Below are 22,142 nucleotides of genomic sequence, written 5' to 3'. Positions count from 1 at the left end.
TGTCCACTTGGCCATCCTGTCCCAGCTTCGCAAGGAAGTCAGCTAGCACATTAGCTTCTCTTAAGATGTGCTTGAAAGTATGGTCTTAAAAACCAACAAAAAATGGAACTGTCTTGGCCACCGGTTCCCGGGTCAAACAGTCCGACCATCTGGTTTGAAGCCCAATCAGATGGTTTTGCATCTCCAAAGCACCGACACGTAGCCATATGACTGGAGGGGGATCACTCCATTTGTTGCATCTCCAAAGCACTCCAAACTACTACTCTATCTGCCTAACACCTCCACCACTGTTATGGTGTTAGAACCTATAAATTTTGAAGAAACATTTAGGATCCTACCGTAACATTCCCTTGCCACCCATCCAATGGCCTTAACATGCTCTTGATTAATAGAAGCATCAGATAATCTCTAAAATCTCTTGAACTGGTCAATAACATTCTCATTTATTCTAGGAATGAATTAATGGATGCAATGAAAATAGATGCAAGTATTGAGGTTCTACAATCTTCCATACCTGATTTGCTAAAGGGCAATGAATTAATAGATGCAATAGAGATTCTTCCTCTTCATCACAGATTGGACACAATGTTACTTCCAAAGTTCCTTTAGCCTTGTTTTGATTGGTAACTTGTCCAGGAAAATAAGCCACATAAATATATTTATTTTAGGTGGGATCGGTTTAATTTTGAAGTAATTCTTTAGCGCTGTACAAGGTTTGAAATATTGATTTGAACCTAAATCACCTAGCCCAAGAGCATAGTAGCACTAAGACCAAGCCCTAAAATAATTTTAATTAACTTTAGTATTTAAATGCAATCTAAATATATAATATATATTTATGTTTAGCAACACCGATTAAAAGTTATAGCATTCAAAATTAGTATTTTATAAATTAATGGAATAAATAATCTACCAAATCCACATTTATATCATAACACTATTTGAATCTCAAGAAATTTATACAAATAAAACATTAATAATAGAATAATTATTTTAGTACTTAAAATTTTAAAATTTCACATCATATGTATCTTAAAATTTTTATATATTTATTAAATTATTAATTAGTATTTTAATTTGCATTAAATAACAATATATTTATTATTTATAAAAGTAAAAATAAAAATTGTTTGCAAAATATTCAAGAATTTAATATTAAATTGAATCAATCAAATTTAATAATCTATTTATATATATATATATATATATATATATATATATATATATTATTTTAGAATATATTCTAGAAATAAAATAGTATTTTAGTAATTAAAAATTCTGAAATTGCATATGATATGTGTCTTAGAAATTTTAATATATTTGATATATTTTAAGTTTAGATTATATATTTTATAAATTATTAATTGATATTAAAAATTTAAAAATTTAATATTTGAGGCCTTTTTGTTAATATAAAAATTAAAAATATTAAAAAAGAAAATAATTGATATATACTTAAAATATTAAGTAAATATGTTTTGTGTCTTGGACTCTTGTTTGATGCATCATCAATAAAATTGTATGATATATATGCATCCTACTATATTAATTGTAGTATTTTTTTAGTATACACCAATAAAATATACATTTCCTTTGTATTTATACATTATTTGTGGCTCTTTGATCTTAAATTTAGTATTTTTGATGTGTTTATAGAATTTGTTTGTATTTCCCTAGTGTATCCAAGCGTATCCATATTTTTCATCCATGTCCATATTTTTCTAAAGCATATTTGTATTTGTATCTATATCTGTATTTGATTTTGCATCTTCATTATTAGTTTGCATATTTTTCATACATTATACCTGATAGCGATATTTTGATCCTTGGCATTATAATTTCTTTGTCCTCATCTTCATTATTAATTTCTTTGTCCTCGGCTCGGATCAAGCTTGACTACAAGTTAAGTTTTTTCTAAAAAAATAAAAATTATATATAATAGTAACTTTTTATTTTACATACAAAAAATTAAGAATTATAAAAAATATTTATTTTGTACATATAAAAATAATTATAAAAATTATTTACTATTATTCATAAAAAATAAAAATATTATATAAAAAAATTATTATTATATTTAATAAAAATTATTTATTATATATATATTTATATGTATGTATGTATTATTTATTTATTATACTAGGATCGATTAGGTACATGAGCCTTATGAATTGAACTTCATTGGGCTTGAGCTTGGCTTGATTAGCAAACAAGCCTATATATCGGGCTCAAGCTTGGCTTGAAACTTGGTTTAAATCGAGCCAAGCCAAACTCAAATAGCTTGTGAGAAGCTTGGCTCGTGGCAACCCCTACTTCTTCTAACATTCCATAATCCTTGGATTAAAAGAGGATAGTTTGTCAAGATCCCTCCTTTTCTTTCCTCATATGAAAACTCTTGAACACTATTGTTTAAATTTATTCTATTCAAATCCCTTTCTCCTAACACTTCATAAAGAGAAGCCTTGTTGTAGGTGTGGTGGTAAGGCGATGGGGGTTGGTCAAGTATTCGAAGGTTCGAAAAGGATGCCAGGAAAGAGAGAGTGTGAGAGGAAGTTTTGGTTGTAGAGGACAGTGGGAGAAGAGCATAGAAGGGAGTGTGTGAGAGAGAGAGAGAGTGAGAGAGATGCTCTAACAGGCCTCCAAAGTTAGGGTTATGTGTTTGTATCCCCCATGGGGGAGAGTTGCTCTCTTTATATAAACAAGATAATGAGGCTATTAGAAGAAGATCCCAAAAGAGACATTTCTATATTAGGAAAGGGGATCTTTATCCACATGTCAACTATCAAGTGAACTCCACTAAGGTTTCGCCATGTGTCTAACGAGCCTCTCTAAGGATAAAGTTTCCTTTTCCTAAGGATTCTTATATAGTATGTGTTGGCTACACCCCTTCATGGGCTGACGTATTCAAATGTCTTTGTAAGACATCTTTGGGGCATTTTGTCGTAGCTTGTCATGACTGTGTAGAGCATGAGTTTCCTGTGAACATATATTGCCAACTTCGGATTTGTTTATCGTCCATCACGACATAAGCTGCCATTCTATGCTCATCGCAGGATGTTGGTAGTGTATTGAGTTCGTCACATAGTTGCGATGTCATTCTGAACCCATCACTAGTCTCGGATAACACATTGTGCTCATCATAGGTCCGAGAAGGCGTTTCATGCTCATCGTAAGTATAGGATGGCCTTCTGTGCTCATCGCAAGGGCATGGGCCTTACTTCACTTTGATAAATTGTCATTGTGCCATTACAAAGGTGTCTTGGTTGAAATTTCTTCGTGTAGCTTTATTTTAACATCTTCGTCGTAGTCATGGTGATGGTAAATTACATGTACTTACACTTGTATATACAGTTATCTACTCAAAAGAGAGTTTTATCACCTTTTCCAATGCTCCATCACATTCCATTTAAAACCAAGGCTTTAAAAACCAATCCAAATACATAACCACTTTGGCTTCCAATTTCTGAGTTAGTGGTTCAACTATCTAGTTTGAGTGGGTCAAACAAGTAAGATTTAAAATATAGTATAACTTTGCATTTTGAATGTTAGATTAGGGTATAGGTTAAAGTTGACTATATATATATATATATATATACATTCTTATGAGAGGGTGAGTGTGAGACTTTGAGAAGAAGGCAACTGGTTAAAGTTGGGAAAGAAGAAGAAGAAGAAGAAGAAAAGTAAGCACCGCTTGCGGTGGTTGTTGCCATGTTCACTGTTATTTGTTACAACAACATTTTTCCCTAAGAAGAAGAAGAAGAAGAAGAAGAAAAGAAGGAAGGAAGGAAGGAAGGAAGCACCGCCGGTGGCTATCACCATGTTCATCATCACCACCATTGCAACACTATTTGCCCTTTTCTTACATCTCTCTCATCTTTCTAAATCTCTCTCAAATCGCATATCGCACTTGCTTAATTAGTGTATCTCAGATTTCAAATATCAGATCAGTGTCTCATCTTTCATATCTTGTATTGAGTTTTTGATCTCTTCATTGGACTTGCAATTTTTTTTTTTGCTATTAAAACCTAGAAATAATCATAGAAAACTCAAAATCACAATGAAAAACCTAAAAATCCTAACTAATTTTGGCTATTGGGAATAATCAAACAAAATTATGAGATATGAAAGTTTGTCATTTTTTTTTTATTTTTTTAGTTTCAATTTTAAAATAAATAAAAAAAATTTGTAATTAGTTTCAAAGAAACTCGGGAACCATTAACCAAGTTGAACGATTTAATAGTTAAACCATGACCTACCGGTTCTTGGGCTAAACGGTTCAACCATCCAATCCGGTCCGATTTTTAAAACATGTTACTTTTTGCTCTATACGTGCCATTTTCCCAAAAGAGTACTCATCATGATTTGTCAAACTCGAGTTTGTTCTTGCAAGGGTAAGCAAGACATGAAGAAGAAAGGTAAAGCACTTACCACTGATTTAATTAGTGTGACTTTTCCTGTTTTAGAGAGTGTGTTGGTCTAATTGTAGAATCCCTCTATTTCCCTTGAAACTTTAAGAGTTTGTAGTAATACACTACATAACCCAATTTTCGAACGCATTCATCTGTAAATTTTCACTCTAGCTTATCATAGGTTTTTCTCCATATCAAGCTTGCATCCCGTTCAAACCTATTTTCATGTTTTCTACAATTTACCCCTTTAAGATGAAAGTGCTTTGAAACGAAGATATGATTTTCTCGAGTAAAGGTCGATCTTACCTTGCCAGCTAGAATCGGAGCAATAATCTTGTAAGGCACATTGCATAAACTGATCAACCCATATATAGTGGTTTGCACAATCGGGATTATCAACCTTTGGTATCAGGGTAATTAGGGTCTGGTTTATTCCTTGCTCATTCTCCCACTATGTAAGAAAGCCTTCACCATCTGAGTTACACTCCCTTTAATTATGTTCTGTAACTGCTTACAAAAAATTGTTTGTAACCCATCTGGTCCTAGAGCCTTCAGATCTGGGATGTGCTACAGAGCTTCTCTTATCTCTCCATCAATGACATCCCTTGTAAGCATGCCATTGTCTTCTTCATTTAGCCAAGGCTCAATATCTCTGAAGTAGGCTTGGATTTCATCAAGTCCTTCTGAGACCAATCTAGCTTTCAAACTTTTTGTCATACTAGTTTTTTTTTAGAGTTTCGTGGTCAGCAATCCAATTGCATTGAGAGTCCTTTAATCTGCAAATTCTTTTTTTATGGTGTGAGTTGATGTGTGAAACAGTTTTGCATTCTGGTCCCAATTTTGAGCTAGTTTAGTCTTGACTTTTGTGCCCGAATTTCTTCCCTTTTTTGATATATTAAGTTTCTCTACCTTTTCTTTCCTTTTCCTACTTTTTCCTTCAAACCAAACACAATCTTATTTCTCTATTGCATGGTATTCAGGTTGTTATGAATTAACTCTTGCATATGTTGCAATTCCCTTTTTTTTTTTTTGTTTTTGGTATTCGGTGCTATATATCATTAATAACTTCCCCATGACCCCTTTTTTCACAAAGTGCTTGTTGTGGGATTTGATTCTATATCAACACAGGAACAAACCAGCTAACACACTAACGAGCCAGCCCTCGGTTGGTATTCCTTTACAATATTCCTCATTTGAAGGTGCATGCTCTTAAAATACATCCGGTTCCAATTGCTTACATAGTTTTTAAAAACAAGGCATTTCACTGTTAATTGATGACCCTGAGAACTTGAGGCATGATTCAATTCCAGAAAATGGATCTTCCTAACTCAGCTAGCATTGGGAAATGTTCTCCATGAATCATTTATTAGTGATCAAGTTATTTGAAGCAAGGTTCAAAGTATCGATATGTATGGGCCAATATGTATTGTATCGGGAGCTTCCCGATACACCCCCACAGAGGATTTATCAAGGTTTTGACCGGTTCAGAGGGTGAATGGACCTTTAAACCGACCCCTCTGAACTAGATTTGAAAAAAAAAACTACCAATACCATGGTTTTAAAAATGACTGGTGACCGAACCGTTTGTCAGAAATTAAAGCATGGGTTATCTTTTCATCATGGCAAATGATGTTTAATTATCCAATAGGGGTGTTCACGGATCAGGTTGGGTCGGTTTATTGGGGTTTTCCCAACCGACCCGACCTGGTCGGGTTACCTAGGGTGAAAACCAAAACCAACCCACTGATAGGCCAAACCGATTTAGTCTGTTTGAGTCGGGTTGGGTCGGTTTGGGTCGGTTTCGGTTTTGCTCCTGTACAAAAGGACACCTAATTGAATTCTAATTATAATTGCCTAATGGGTTGCCTATTTGGTGTAAAAGATTATAGAAAGTTAGAAACTAGGAAATATTGCCTATTCTAATTGTAATTGCCTAATGGGCTTTCTAGTTCTAGTAGAAGACTAGTTATAGTTAAGTAGGAAACTACTCAAACTAGGAACTACCAAACTAGTAGAAGACTAGTTCGGTTCAAATCGGGTTGATTTCGGTTTTCACACAAAAAAACCGAAACCGACCCGATATATCGATTTATATATTTGCCCAACCCAAAACCGACCGGTACTGATGAAAACCCGGCTGACTCGGATTGGATCAGTCCGGGTTGGTCAGGTTGGGCATTCTTATAAACAGCCCTATTACCCAATTTGTCAATATTTATATCAATCTTTTCTTGCCTCTAAGGCGGTGTTTGGTATCTTGCCTTCAATAACGATTTTGCCTAAAAAATCGAAGGAAAAGCTGAATCCAGCGCAAGCTCTCAAGTTCTATTGTTTATTTTTGTTTATTCATATTTCAAGACCCATATGTGCCTAATAGAAAATGCTTCTGCTAATACAATATTCTGGAAAAAGTGACTTTTGCAGAAATCAAAGTAAAGAATTGCAACCACTTTTTACTTATCAACCAAACAAGAAATCGCTTGTCTAAGAGCCCATTTGAGATAGCTTAACTTCATATAGCAGCTTTGGTCCAGCTGCTTTGAAGAAACTACTAGAATAAATGACTGTACATGATTAGTTTAGTTCTCCATATCATTTTACAAAACATTGCTTTAGACTTTCTGTGGGATACACCTTCACTAGTATTACACTCGGAAACCTGAATATGACTGACGGCCCTACTTAATTATGTTTGGTTTGAAGGAAAAGGTAGGAAAAGAAAAAAAAAAACGTAAAAAATTTATATAAGGTTTGTAAAAATTTTCTTATATTTCCTTCCTTTCTTTACTTTTTTTCATCAAACCAAACACAGTATTAATGTCTTAATTGATCCAGACCAGTATAAAACAATCCCGTCCAATTATAACTGAGAGATGGTATCAAAACCCAGAACCAACCTAATTATAATGAGGAAATGTAATGCAGAATTACACCTTATATAGGGAATTGTACTCGTTCAGCTCTATTCGGTTCTGTCCACGCAATCCATTGACCGCCCTAACATGGAGTCTTTTCCGTATCCCATGCAAGACTTTGGGAGGAACTTTTGAAAGGTAAAGAGAAGAATGGAAAGATTAGATATCATCCAACCTAGGGATTTGGGCCTAAGCTTAAGAAAAGAAAAAAAAGAAGGGATTTAGACCTATAAAGTTCTCCATTTTCAGCTCAGCCTATAAAGCCTGGCCCAGCGCGGCCCAGAAATTCTGGTATGGGCCTTGGTTTTGTGTTCCGGCCCAGTCCATGATCATGGCAAGAGAAAGCAGTCCCCACATAACTAGCAGAGCCTAGAGGTGGTGAACATAGTTTTGAAAACCAGACTGGACCGGATGGTCGGACTGGTTGACACGGCAACCATCTAGGTAATTGATTCTGTTTCATCCTAAAACCACTCCTAGGCCAAAAATTGTTGATTTGGTCAGTGACCTATTGACCTAGGCCGTTGAACCATTGAATTATCGACTCAGACAATGGATTTTTATCATTTTTTATTCTTTAAATTAGAACGAATCATCCATTTGAACTGGATGGTCAGACTGTTTGACTTGAGAACTGGTGGTCAAAACAGTATTGTGTTCAGTCTAGTTTTTAAAACATTGATGGTGAATACATGATTGGGTTGGTTTGGCTTTTTTTGGATGGACAAGACTAGCATAGAGCAGCCAATAGATCAGATTATAAACTACCAACTTGCCCTTTGAACATAGAGAAAAGTATTAGAATGTGAACAAAGGAATGTGGTGTGTCCGGAAGCGTGTCATTAACCACTTTGGAACACTAGTTTTAATATTTATAAATTTTTCTGTTTCTCATAATAATTACAAACGCAGTAAATGGTGAGAACGGGTCGTATCCACAGGGAAGCGAGGGAAAAATTATTATGAAGTTTAATCCGGATAAAAGAACACAAAGGGAAGTTGCAGAATTACAAAACTTTAATTAATTAAATTGGAATTCATTAAAAATAAAATCCGAACACTACTTAAACTGAAAAGTGCATAAAAATAAATAAATAAAAGAAATTAAATAGAAAAAGTCTATAATCCGATTAGAGATAGCAGTCTCCGGATCTCTCCTTTGACCGTCGAACTTCTTGAGCTAGGCCATTTGTCTTACATAGCCAAATTCCAGATCTACAGAAAATAAATAAAGCAAAAATTAAACTGAATAAAAGTAAATTTGCAGGAAGGAAAAAATCAAACTACAAATTAAAGAACAAAAGTTAAATCTAAAACTGAATTAAAATGGTTGGGATCTGATTCTAGAGGTGGCAGCAATGGCTTTTGCGAACTGTAAGCAAGAACCCCTCCTCTTGCCTGGGCGTTCTCCTCCTCCTCTACCCTTGAACTTCTCAAGATCATCCTTTCATTTTACCTAAGGTAGAATCCAACCCCTTCTTAGGAGCCCTTGGGTCCTTTTTATAGAGAAGGGTGGATAAAACTGGGATTAGAGAGAAAGGGGGGGGGGCAGCTGGGTTTTAGCAAAAGTATGAATGCCCTAGGGTTTAGAATGAAGGGTTACGTTGGTTCTAAGGTGATCCTAATGCTGAGAAGAGAAGGAGAGGGTGCCCAATATTATGTAGGGCTGAGATTTGGGCGCCCGGAATTGGATGGTGGAGATTTAGGCGCCTATGGCTAAAAGGTGGAGATTAAAAGGAGTGGGTGGTGCCCTAGGGTGAATGGCTGAGATAGAGAGTGGAATAAAGGGCTGAGATTTGGTGACTAAAGGTTGAATGGTGAGAATTAGAAGTTAGGTGGTGCCTAGGGTTAGAAAGCTAAAAAGAGAGTGCCCTATAATGAATGGTGGAGATTAAAAGGGATGGGAGGTGGAGATTTAGCAGCTAGGGGCGGGTAGGGTTTGTTAAGGATGAAAAAAATGAGTTAGAAGGCACCCTAGGGTTTGCTAAGGAGAGGGGAGCATGCTAATACAATAGGAGGGGCACCATTCTGGGTTTAGCAGATAGGAGGCGCCCTCCTGTGCTCAGTTTTTCACAAAAACACCCACTCTGTCAGCTGGACTTCATACCAGCTTCCTAAAAACTGCATTTCAGCCATGAAACTTCCCCAGTTTTCCACAAGATTTGCATAGAGACCCTCAGAGGTCACAGTATTGAATTTAACTGGGAAGAGGGCACATTTTAACTATTCTAAAACCGAAAATACCCCTGAAATGATGCCATTAAGGCATCAAAATACAGAGTTATCACACCCCCAACTTAACCATTGCTAGTCCCTTAGCAATGCAGCCTTAAAATTACACTGAGTATAGAGATCATTCCCATTGCAAGATCATCCCTAACAAAATTAGCCAAGTATCCTGATTCTAGAATTCTCAAACTTTGTATAGATCAGTATTGTGCTTAAGGGGTAAAACTATCTTGCTTTGAACATTACAGAAACTTGGCTTAAAAATCTTATATACCCTTCCATTTGCAGACAGTCTCGATAAGTTGAGATTGATTTTTAAAATTAGGCAAGTCTTCTTGTTATCATTTCTAACAGTGGATTTTTACCCCTGAACTTGATATGCACACTTATTTTTATTGCTACCTTCCACCGTTTGACGCGAATCTTGACACTTGCCTTAGGTGAAGAGACCCGGTTACTAAGTGTTAGGTAAGTGTCTTTGGCACTTCCATTTCCGTTTGACACAAATCTCGACACTTAACTTAGGTGAAGAGACTCGGTTACTAAGTCTAGGGTGTCCATTGACCTTTTATTCTCTTTCTTTCTTTCTTTTTTTTTTTTTGCAGAAACACTGTTTAGGGTAGTTCAATGTCTCTAACAATTAAAGGATTTTTGTCTAATTTCTCAATCTTTTCTCTTCTTATCTTGCCAAGGGCAAACATGAAAGTATTTCCCAATTTCTAAATGGTTTTGACAATATTAAAATAAGACCAATTTTAACTCCTATCACTTGCTACCGGGTTCTACAAAATTCAATATTCTTTTATTAGTTTCCTTAACTTTTTCTGTTTGAGAATCTCTTTTAACGGAAAAATTTTAATTTTTTTTAGTGAAATTTTAATTCTACATATTTAAAGGTTTAACTTCTCTTTTTTTATTTTTTATTTTTCTCTCTCTCTTTCCTCACCCCCAACTTAAGTGCCATTGTCCCCAATGGCATGACTAGAATGTTGCAAAGGGACTTGAGCCAAAGGGAATAATAAAGAGGGTTTTCCCAAGGGGTTCAAGGGTTGCCAACTGGTATCGAATCAAGAAAAGAAAAACTCTAATACTAAAAGCAAAAACACTAAAATTTAGTTGGGTTGCCTCCCAACCAGCGCTAAGTTTAACGTCTTCAGCCAGACACATTCATACACATCTTTCATCCAGACTCTCAAGCTCACTTTCTTCTTCCCACAGACAGGGCTCAAATTGGGCTAACCAAGGGGTAGGCAGGGCATCTAAAAGATCATCCACTATATCCACCTTGCACTCATATTCCCCTAAGTTTGGATACATAGAGGCACTAAAAACATTTAACTAGACTTTCTACTCCCCAAATGAAATGTCAATTTCTCTCGATTTATAGTTGATATTTGCATTGGTTGTTGCTAGAAATGACCGTCCTAAGATTATCAGGTTATGGTTCAGTTCCTCAGTTGGTGTCATGTCTAGGACAACAAAATCTATTGGAAAATAAAAATAATAGTCCTCTATCTTAACAATGACGTCCTCGATAACTCCTCGAGGAGTTTTGACTTATCGATCAGCGAGTTGCAGAATTACCAGTGTAAGTCTTAACTTGCCAATCTTGAACCTTTCATAGATGATGGGCGGAAGCAGATTTACACAGGCCCCAAGATCCAATAGGGCCCGATCGAAGGTGATCCCAGAGATGACACGGCTTATGAGAGGAGCACCCGGGTCTTTCATTTTTCAAGGAAGTTGGTTCAAGAGGACCGCACTAACATCTGTCGAGAGCATCACTTTTTGTGGGGCCGGTTGTGGCTCTCTCTTTTGAGTGCACAACTCTTTTAGAAACTTGGCATAGGTCAAGATATGTTGGATCGCATCGAGGAGAGGGATGTTAATGTGGACTTGTTTGAATAATTCCCTGATCTCCTCGTTGCACATCTCTTTCTTCTTTTGCAACGGCCCGGCTGTGAGTGCGGTTGGAAAGGGGACCACATGTTGGTTCACTATATGCTCTTTTTCTAAAGTTTCCTTTCCCTTTTCTCCCCCCCCCCCCCCACAAACTTAGGGTCTTCCTGCTACTTTTCTTCTTCTTCGACTTTCTTTTTCTCATATGGGTCTTCTAAAATCCTCCCACTCCTTAAGGTTGTAACAGCTTTGGCATTTTCAAACTCAGGGTTCCTAGGAGGTGGTTGAATTTGTTGTGGAGCAAGACCTGGTAGCTGATTCCTAGGGTTTGTAATTGGTTGACTCGGTAATTGCCCTACTTCTCTCCTCGCATTGGCTTCGGCTAGCTATCCTATTTGGCGTTCTAGTTTGGTAATGGACTACAACTGATTTAGGATTAGTTGCTAAAGCTGTATGAATTGGTCATCTACTGTACGGGTTTGAGGAGGTTGTGGGTAAGCTTGATACGGTTGGGCCGGTTGGTTCCTAGGATACACCTGCTAGAATTGACTCTGCACTTGTGGCCTCTGAAATTGCTGGGCCATGGAGTTAGATGGATGATGATACTGTTGGGACTATGATTTGGGTTAATGTGTCCTCCAAGAAAAGTTAGGGTGATTTCTCCACCCAGGGTTGTAAGTATTTGAGAATGGATCATTGTTGGGCCTCGAAAAACTCTAAGCTGCCTGAACCAGTTCTTGGATAAACGGCGAAAACTGGGCCGCCGTGGGACAGTCATCAACCTGGTGGGCCGGGCTAGCACAAATGGAACACACTTTGGGATAGGGTGTAGATGGGCCCGATTGTTGGTTAAAGATGAAAAATCAATCAAGCTTCTAGGCTAGAAGATCTACCCTGTCCAATTTTCTAGAGATGGCATTCAAGTCCATTCTTGCCTCAGGCTCTATATTATTCCTGACTTCATAGAGCCCCGCCCTCTTTGAGGGTCCCACCAACCTTTCATAGATATACAAGGTTGCATTATTGATGGAGTTCTCACTCAAGGTTTCAAAAAGAGCATACACTTCATCCTCACTTTTGCTCATAAATGCCCCCCTATAGGATGCATCTACCATTTGCTTGTATTGATAAGCCAAACCTTCATAGAAGGCTTGGACAATTTGCCACTAGGCCATGGTGTGGGTGTTTTCTCATCAACTCTTTCATTCTCTCCCAAGGCTTGTGAATTTGTTCACTTGGTGTTTGGGCGAATCCAGTGATGGCTCTTCTAATGGTGTTGGTCCGTCCTATAGGGTAGAACTTTCTAAGGAATTCTTGTTACATTTTTGCCCAAGTTCTAATAGGTCTCCCTATGGTTCCCAACCAATGCTTGGCCTTGTCTTTCAAGGAGAAGGGGAAAAGAGTTAATTTAAGGGCATCATCATTGAAGTTCTGGATCCTTACAGTGGAACAAATTTCTTGAAACTCGTCTATGTGTTTGTATGGGTCCTCACTCGGGTTCCCATAGAAAGAGGGGAGCATCTGGATTGTACTTGACTTAATCTTATATTGCAAGGCTTGGGTGTTTAGCAACTGTATACAGGATGAAGGGTTATACTAGGTTGGAGTGAAATACTCCTTCAGCTTTCTAGGTTGAGCATCATTGATTCCGGCCATTTGGTTGTGTTGCTGGTGATGGAGGTATCTCTCTATCTTGGGTATGGGTTCTACCGTTTCTCTCCTTAAACTAGTGGTCCAACCAATGTGAATCCTCTTAGGTTCACTTGGAATTACACCACTTCCTTTGGTTAGCCAAGTAAGAGGTGGGGATGTGGGAGGTTCCCCTTGTTCTCGCAAGGACCTAATTAAGTAACCACAAAACCCGCTTAGGCTTAGCCGTTTAACCTCTTTCCTTAGACACCAACCATTGGTTATGGAAAGTAATCACAAGTTTCCCTAAAATTCTGCACACTTTTTAACCAAATGTGAGGCTCCCTAAAGGATCTTGCTATCCAAATTTTAAATTAGGGTTTAGGGTGAACCACATATGAAATGATGGTGGTTTTTGGGCCAATGAAGGGTGATGAAATCCCCACCTTATCTTATTTAAGTTGGATTGCCCTTTAATGGATCAACGAAAAAAAAAAAACAAAATAAACAAAGCAAATGAAACTAATTACAATGCATGAACAATTATTTCTAATATGCAATTCAACAATTTAACATAAAATAATAAAACAAACTAAGCAAAAGAAGCAATTAAAATAAAAAGAAAACCTAACACATTCACAACTAACAAAATAATTTCAGCAATTAAATAAAGCTATATGATGCATGCTCTAGAATATCAAACCCTAAATGTTGGAATGCAAATTCAAAACTTTTGAAATATTAATTAAAACTTTTCTAGTTTTTTTACTTTTTTTTATTTTATATATTTATTTATTTATTTTTTTTGAAATACGAAAATTAAGATTTAAATTTTGAAATTTGAAATTCGAATTCAAATTCAAATTTAGATTCAAATTAAAATTAAAATTTAAGTTCAGATTTGAAATCTAAATTCAAATTCAAAATTGTAAACAATTTCCTATTTAACAATTAATTATTCAGTTAAATAACTAAAAAAAGGAAATTAAATAAAACAACAAATAATTATTGCAAACAAAATATAAAAAATTAATTGTGCTAAAAAGAATTAACAACTACCAAAAATAAATTCTAACAAGAGAGAAAAAAATAGCTACTCAAAAGGTGAAACCGAAAATAAAATAAAAAAATGATTTTGCGACAGTAAAAAAATAAAATAAAATAAATGATTTTTTATCTGAAAATAAAAAAACAAAAAATTGAACAAGAAATTAAAAAAGAAGAAAATAGATCTAGAATTAAAACGAAAGAAAAATAATACTAAAAAAATAAATTGGATCTAGAAAAAAAATTATTAAATATTCAAAAATCACAGTTCTACCAAAAAAAGAGTTAAAAAAAATCAAAAATAAAATCAGACGACTACACTTGAAATGCAATCCAATTAATTCTTCTCTTTTCTTCTCATCCGTAGTCACACAATGCTTCGGTCGCCCACCTTTTGCTATTACATCCTGCAAAATCCAAGAGAAACAAGAATTAAAATAAGATAACAGATCAAGTAATCAAACGAAAATAAAAAAAATAATGAAACAAATCCAATGAAAGCAAATAAATTTTTTTTCTTCGTTGCTTCCTTGGCAATGGCGCCAAAAACTTAGTGTGTCCGGAAGCATGTCGTTAACTACTTCGGAACACCAGTTTTAATATTTATAAATTTCTCCATTTCTTATAACAATTACAAACACAGTAAATGGTGAGAACAAGTCGTATCCACAAGGAAGCGAGGGAAAAATCATTACAAAAATTAATTTGGATAAAAGAACACAAAGGGATGTTGTAGAATCACAAAAATTTAATTAATTAAATTGGAATTCATTAAAAATAAAATTTGAACATTGCTGAAAGTGAAAAGTGGATAAAAATAAATAAATAAAAGAAATACATAAATTAAATAAATTAAATAAAAAAGTCTATAATCCGATCAGAAGTAGTAGTCTCTAGATCTCTCCTTTGACCTTCGAACTTTTCAAGCTAGGACTTCCATTTTACCTGGCCGAATTCCAGATCTGCAGAAAAAAAAAAAACAAAGCAAAAATTAAACTGAATAAAAGTAAACATGTAGGAAGGAAAAAATCAAACTGGAAATTAAAGAACAGAAGTTAAATCTAAAACTGAATTAAAATTGTTGGGATCCGATTCCAGAGGTGGTAGTAGTGGCTTTGGCAAACTGCAAGCAGGAAACCCTCCTCTTGCTTGGAAGTTTAGAAAGATCTTCACTAATTATTGGAGGTTACAAGAAGTCATTAGTAGCTGTCCAAAGATTGGAGAGTGCTCCTTGTAATTAGGAAGAATCAGAGAAGATTTGAGTGGTCAAGATTGGAGGTGCCGATCAGATTTTTTCTGATTCTTTGATCAATAATGAAGGTGCCGACAGAAGTTGGTTGGTCAAGATTGAAGATTGAAGGTAGCAATTAGTTTTTCTGAGCAAGTTCCTTCTTTTCTTGAGGTCAGCAGCAATAAGAGACAAGTTAGCATTCTACTCTTCATAAAGTAAGTGTTTTTCTTTGAGATTGATATTCAAAAGGCCATCTTTGTTTATTCAGAGAGGTGCGGCTGGAAAAATCTCTCATTTTCACCTATTTTTAGGGTTTTTGAGAGGAAAACCTAAAACCCAGGTCTGATATTAATTCTAGGGCAATAGTTGGTTCTTTCTTGCTCTTTGGAAGGTCTAGAAGAGCTGTTTTTTGTTTTTGGGTAACTACAAAACCTAAATCATCACCCTAGGTCGACTGTTATCAATTTTTCAGTAGAGTTGTCCTATTATAGTGATTTAAAAGCCTTTTTTAATCAACTCTTAACCTGTAATGGAGTTTAAGAACCAAGGGTAAGGTGTTTTTGGGACTGGAGGTTCAGGTAATATGAATGAGAACACTTTTTAGATTATAACTGTCAAGTTTGATGGATCAAACTACTTAAAATGGGCCCAATTATCCATGATGGCCATTGGGGGTAGAGGAAACCTGAATTTTTTGTTAGAGGATGTGAAGGAACCAACTAAGGAGGACCCTACTTATGTTAAGTGGGTTCAGGAGAATTATTTGGCAATGACATGATTGTGCAACCCTATGCAGCCACATATCAACCGAAACTACTTGTGGGCCAAAACAACTAAGGAAATATGGGATGTTATGAAGGAAACCTAGTATCAACCCCTTATTATTGCTAGGGCTTAGGAGCTAAAATGTGAGGTTAAAAATCTCAAGCAAGGAGAAAAATAGGTTTCCATTTATTTTTCAACCTTGAAATCCCTGTGGCATGAAATTGACCATCTTGAAACAATTGAGTGGGAGAGTTAGAAAGATGCACTGACTTATAGAAAGCATGTTGAAACTAATAGAGTGTTTGAGTTCCTAACTGGACTGAATTCCAAATATGATATTGTGAGACAACAGTTGTTGACAAGAGATAGTGTGACTCTATCACAAGCCTATTCCCTAGTGCACACTGAAGAAATTAGGAGAAAGGTTATGTTGCAACAACAACCCTTTGAATCAGCCTTGGCAGCAGATAGACCCAAGTCTAGGGGTGATAAGGAGAAGGATGTGAAGAATGAAGCTAAGAAAGACCTAGTATGTGAACATTGCAAGAAACCTAAACATACTAAGGACACCTGTTGAAACCTACATCCTCATCTAGTTCCAACAAAACTCAAAAACAATAAAGGGAATGCTAATATGACTGTCAACACTGATAGTACAATCTCATCAGGCACAAGAGGCAGTCCTCTAGACACCCTAGCTATAGTTTGAGCTGCTTTGACTTAGCTAGAAAATGAAGTTAGTAATTCAGCTCCTCAACCACCATTAGCTCCTCCAACCTCAGCTTTTACTCATTTAGGTAATCGGGCCTCAACTTACCATGCTTCAGTTCCAAGTAATACGGAATATTACTGCGTAATAGGTTAAGGAGCATTTGACCATATGACTGGCTTGTTGTCACTATTTACTACCTATCATTTAGCTTCCGGCAGAGATGAAGCGTCCATTGCCAATGACTCTCTTGTTCCTATTTCTAGCAAGGGAGACATTAAGTTGTCTAGTGCCATTCCATTATCTTCGGTTGTGCATGTTCCTAAACTTATTACTAACTTGCTTTTAGTTAGTAGCATTACAAAAAACCAAAATTGTTTAGTGACTTTTTTCCCTGATTAATGTGTTTTTCAAGATTTGGAGACAAGGAAGGTGATTAGGACTAGCCGTGAAATGAATGGAATCTATCTGCTTGGAGGGAGCTCTCATAGGGAAGATAGTGAAGCTAGGAAGTCTTTTGTTTCTCAGCTTGTTAGTCAGATTATGCTTTGGCATAATCGGTTGGGTCATTTATCTTTTCAGGCTTTGAAGAGTTTGTTTCCCAGTTTGTTTGAGTCTATTCAGATGTCCAGTTTAAAATGTGAAAGTTGTGAGCTTGCAAATCATTGTAGAACAACCTATTCATTAAGTAACAAAAGAAGTAGTATTCATTTTAGAGTTGTGGATACCGATGTCTGGAGACCTTATCATATCATTGCTACGGGGAGATATAGATATTTCTTGCTTTTTGTTGATGATTATACCCGTTTTTCTTGGGTTTACCTTATGCATTCTCGAGATGTGGTTCTAACATTGACCCAAAAATTTCATCAAATGATTTTAAACCAGTTTGGGGTCAAAATCAAAATTTCTAGATCCGATAATGCGAAAGAATACTTTGCAAAACCATTAGCCTCATACACCACAGTAGAATGGGTTGCCGAGAGTAGTATATCTCATTAATTGGATGCTATTCTTACAGTAGTATATCTCATTAATTGGATGCTATTCTTACAGTAGTATATCTCATTAATTGGATTCCTTCACAGGTTCTTGACATGAAATCTCTCACTACCTTTTTATATCCTAATAAAAAGTTGTTTACCGTTCCACTTAAAACCTTTGGTTGTACTTGATTTATTCAGATTTTTGTCCCTCATCATTCCAAATTTGATCCTAAGGCCTCAAAATGTATCTTACTTGGTTATGCACAAATTCAAAAGGGATATTGCTGCTATGAACCTATTTTTGGGAGGAGATTTGTCTCTATGGATGTCACTTTCTTTGAGGATGTACCCTATTATCTTAGGGTTTCTCCTCAAGGGGAAAATAGTGAGGTTAGGGTTGACTCATCAGAAGTTCCTTTAATTTTCCATTGAGTGAAGGCAAGTTGTTAGAGGTTAGGTTAGGGTTGTTAGAGGTGTCGGGATTTGAGAGTCTATCACAGACGGTGGAGGCAAGTTGATTTTGGTCATTAGCAGTCCAGGCCAGCCTCAGTTCCTTCTATGGATCCAGATCTAGGTATTACAGTTCCTTTATCAGATATAACAGATGAGATACCTTCCACTATTGAGCCCTCACCTTCCACTGTTGATCCCTCACCTTCATTGGATAACTTGGACCTTCCTATTGGAGTTCATAAAGGCAAATGCCGTTGCACCACATCCACAACTCACTGCATTTCCTAGTTCTTGTCCTATGATCATCTGTCCTCCTCTTGCAAGTCCTTTCTTGCATCCATTGCTGATATTCCCATACCCAGAACCATGCAAGAAACCTTGTCAATTCCTGAGTGGAAAGATGCAATGAAGGTAGAAATAGACGCCCATATCAGAAACCATACATGGGAGATAGTTGATCAACCCAAAGGGAAGAATCCGGTTGGATGTAGAAGGATGTTTATTATAACATGGTTCCATTGAAAGGGATAAGGCTCGATTAGTTTCCAAGGGATTTACTCATACATATGATATTGACTACTTGGAGACATTTGCACTGATAGCAAAGATGACCACTATCAGAGTCTTATTATCTCTTGCAGCCAGTTACTCTTGGCCTTTGTTTCAGATGGATGTTAAAAATTCCTTCTGTTCGGGTAATAGCTGAGCTGGCCCAGTGAGTGGGTTGGGGAATATCATCTATGATTCCCCTAGGATGCTTAATGGACCTATCGGCTAATTGCAATGCAACTCTAGTGGGTTGGGGTTCACCCAACCCTAATTTCTTAAAAACCAAATAGGGCATCAGATTTATACTAGCTCCTAAATCACATAATGCCTTATTAATCTTTAAACTGCCTATAGTGCAAGGAATAGTAAAACTCACTGGATCTTTTAGTTTCTGAGGCAGCTTGTTGAGCATTCTTCATTCAGTGCAACTGTAGCAATGTTTCCCAATTTCATTTTGTTTGCCAAGATTTCTTGAGGAACTTTGCATAATGCAACATCTAGGCTAAGGCATCTGCAAAAGGAATGTTAATATGTAAACTCTTGAAAATTTCAAGAAACTTACCGAATTCCTTTTCCATTTTGTGTCGCTTAAGCCTATTAGGAAATGGTACTTATGGCTTTTGACTTGTCTCTTTCCTAGAATCTGACTGCTCTTCCTCCTTTTCGGTCTCTAGGATTGTGCCCATCTTTCCTTCTTCCTTTGTTTTCTTCTCCACCTCTTGCAGCTCCTTACCACTCCTCAAGGTAATGGCGTGCACTTGTTCTCATGGATTTGCTTCTGTATTGTTGGGCAAGGTACCTTGAACTCTAGAGGATAGCATTTGTGCCAATTGCCCCACTTGAGTCTCCAAGTTCTTGATCGATGCCTCTTGATTTTGAAATCTTGTTTCCACACTTGATATGAACTTGGTCATCAGCTCCTCTATATTAGATTTCTTTTCTAGCTGAGTGAAGTTTTCAGGGAGGGGTTTCACCGCATTTTGATTTGACCAAGACAGATTGGGGTGATTCCTCCATCCGGGGTTAAAGGCACGAGGATAGTGATTGCCTTGTTGCCTTTGAAAATTCTTTACAGAATCTACTTGCTTAGGGGACTGCATGAACCAATTCCAACTTGGCATTCGGTGCTGATATGACCTCCCCCACACCATTCATAGGCTACGACTTGAACATGCATGGCTGCCAACTTCATTTCATTGATTTTCTTGCTGAGGGTGCCGATTTGTGCAGATAATGCTGTATAGGTGTCTACATTGTGAAGGCTGGGTTGTCTCCTAACTTGGGCTCTCTCGGAATGCCACTGATAATTATTTGCAGCCATTTCCTCAATAAGTGCATGGACAACTTCAGGGGCCTTGTTGGTAATGGGTCCCCCAACTACAGCGTCCATAATGGTCTTGTTTACTTCAGTCAATCCGTTGTAAAACGTCTGAACTTGGAGCCATATGGGAAGTTCATGACGAGGGACCTTCCTTAGTAATTCCTTGTAGCACTCCCATGATTCATATAATGATTCCCCGTCCTACTGAGAGAAAGTGGTGATATCATTCCGCATCTTTGCAGTCTTGGACGGAGAGAAATACTTTGATAGGAAGCGACTGGCCATTTCATCCCAAGTAGAGTTCAATCTAGTTGGTAGAGAGTTTAGCCAAGTCTTGGCCTTGTCCTTCAATGAGAATGAAAATAATCTGAGCCTCACAACATCATCACTAACTCCGTTGTGCTTGAATGTGTCACATATCTCCAAGAAGTTGGCGATGTGAGTGTTCGAATCTTCATTAGCAGCTATTGCTAGTCTCACAATGCTCGAGGCTGCCCCGATGAGGGTTGGTTTGGCATAGTCCATCATAGTCCTTTGCTCGACCATCTTTGTACTTTCAGCTTTCCCTTGCTTAGAAGCTCTAAGGCAGCGGCGGAGAGTTTGTTCTATCTCTGGATCATAGATGATGCTCTCTTTTTCAGTTCTACGTGTCATAAACTGAACAAGTCAAAATCGTAAAGATACTAATACACACATATCATAAACATATTGTACAAAATCAGATTAACAACTGTAGATGGTTCCTAATATTGTTGTGATAATCCCCGACAACGGCGCCAAAAACTTGATGCGTTTAGATTACGCTAGCAAGTGCACTAGTACTGAATCAGCCCTTTGTTATCTGACAATCTGAAAGGTTAAACAAAAAAAAACTTAACTCCTAATTAGAAAATTATCCTAAGTATTCTCGGATCAAACCGCCTTAAGTAATGAGAGGAAGTGCTTCACGAAAATACTAGCAGAACCGATTCAACAATTATATCATTAAGCTATCCAACCGAAGTTGAATTCAGCCATGGGTTGGCTATACCCTAATTGCATGAGCAGCCTCTTTCGAGCACATACCCATCTATCTACGAGCAATGACTTTTATATTTCTATCAAGAATTTAATTGCTATAGATGCATTAAAGACAAGGAAATAGAAGGAAATCAATTCTTGATGAATGAATGCCAAATGAATCATGCACATTATCTCTAAGATACATTCAATCCGTTTTCTTGATCAGTTGATCTGATTACCTAAACCCTTTCTCAAGCAATTTAAGTAATCCAAGAAACAAGAGCAATTCGGCCAAAATTACTCTTATAATAGAAAACCCTAATCAAGAAATCCCAAGACTGAATCACTATCAATCGGATCGGTTTAAAAGATTAATAACAAATCTGAATTAACATCCATCATGGTTTGCATAATAGAAAAAAAGAAAGATTCAACGAAGAAAAACCCTAATTGAATCTAGGTTACCGAATTCGCAAAATCAAAGAAGAAGACACTTAAAGTTTCTGCATCAATCTTCGATCTCTTCTTCAATTCTCCTTCAGCATCCTTGTGATCCTTCTCCTTGCACTTTCCTCTTCGTTCTTGTGTCAAGGGGTCGAATCCTAATTTCCTCTCTTTCTTTTTCTTTTATACTCTCCTTTGCAGCTTTTGATTGAGAGTCCTGCTCCCCTTCAAACTCTACTAAAGTCAGCCACCTTTTGGAGCCTCCCATAGGGCTGTGGTTGGGCCTCTCTCCTTGGTGGGCTGAAGTCCTCCCCTTGCCGCCATATCACCATGTATTATGTTCTCTTAACTCTAAATTGTCCCAAATTCCCAATTTCCTGAAATTCAGCTCAATTAGGGTAAAAACCATTAAGAATCATCATCAAAACCGTGTATAAAGCAATAAAAATAATGTGTAGCATGTGCACACATCGGTTCCGCAGCAGCTGAGACAAACCACCCCAACCAATTTGGCGACACATCAGTGTCAGCCATGGCAGGATAAATCTCCCTAG

The 22,142-nt window shown here is 36.8% G+C and overlaps 1 non-coding gene across 1 annotated transcript; it reads left to right on the top strand.

Annotated features, from left to right (window-relative positions):
* The first annotated feature begins 20,272 nt into the window (after nt 1-20,272).
* On the top strand, nt 20,273-20,378 carry LOC148852936 (small nucleolar RNA R71). The gene has a single exon (XR_016100079.1). It is a non-coding gene; the product is annotated as a small nucleolar RNA R71 (small nucleolar RNA).
* Nucleotides 20,379-22,142: the final 1,764 nt, after the last annotated feature.

Source organism: Nelumbo lutea, chromosome 5 (assembly GCF_056320005.1).
Source record: "Nelumbo lutea isolate HS-2025 chromosome 5, American lotus-T2T, whole genome shotgun sequence".
NCBI classification, from domain to species: domain Eukaryota; kingdom Viridiplantae; phylum Streptophyta; class Magnoliopsida; order Proteales; family Nelumbonaceae; genus Nelumbo; species Nelumbo lutea.
Note: the sequence above shows the minus strand (reverse complement) of the source record. Positions and strands in the feature narration are given on the sequence as shown.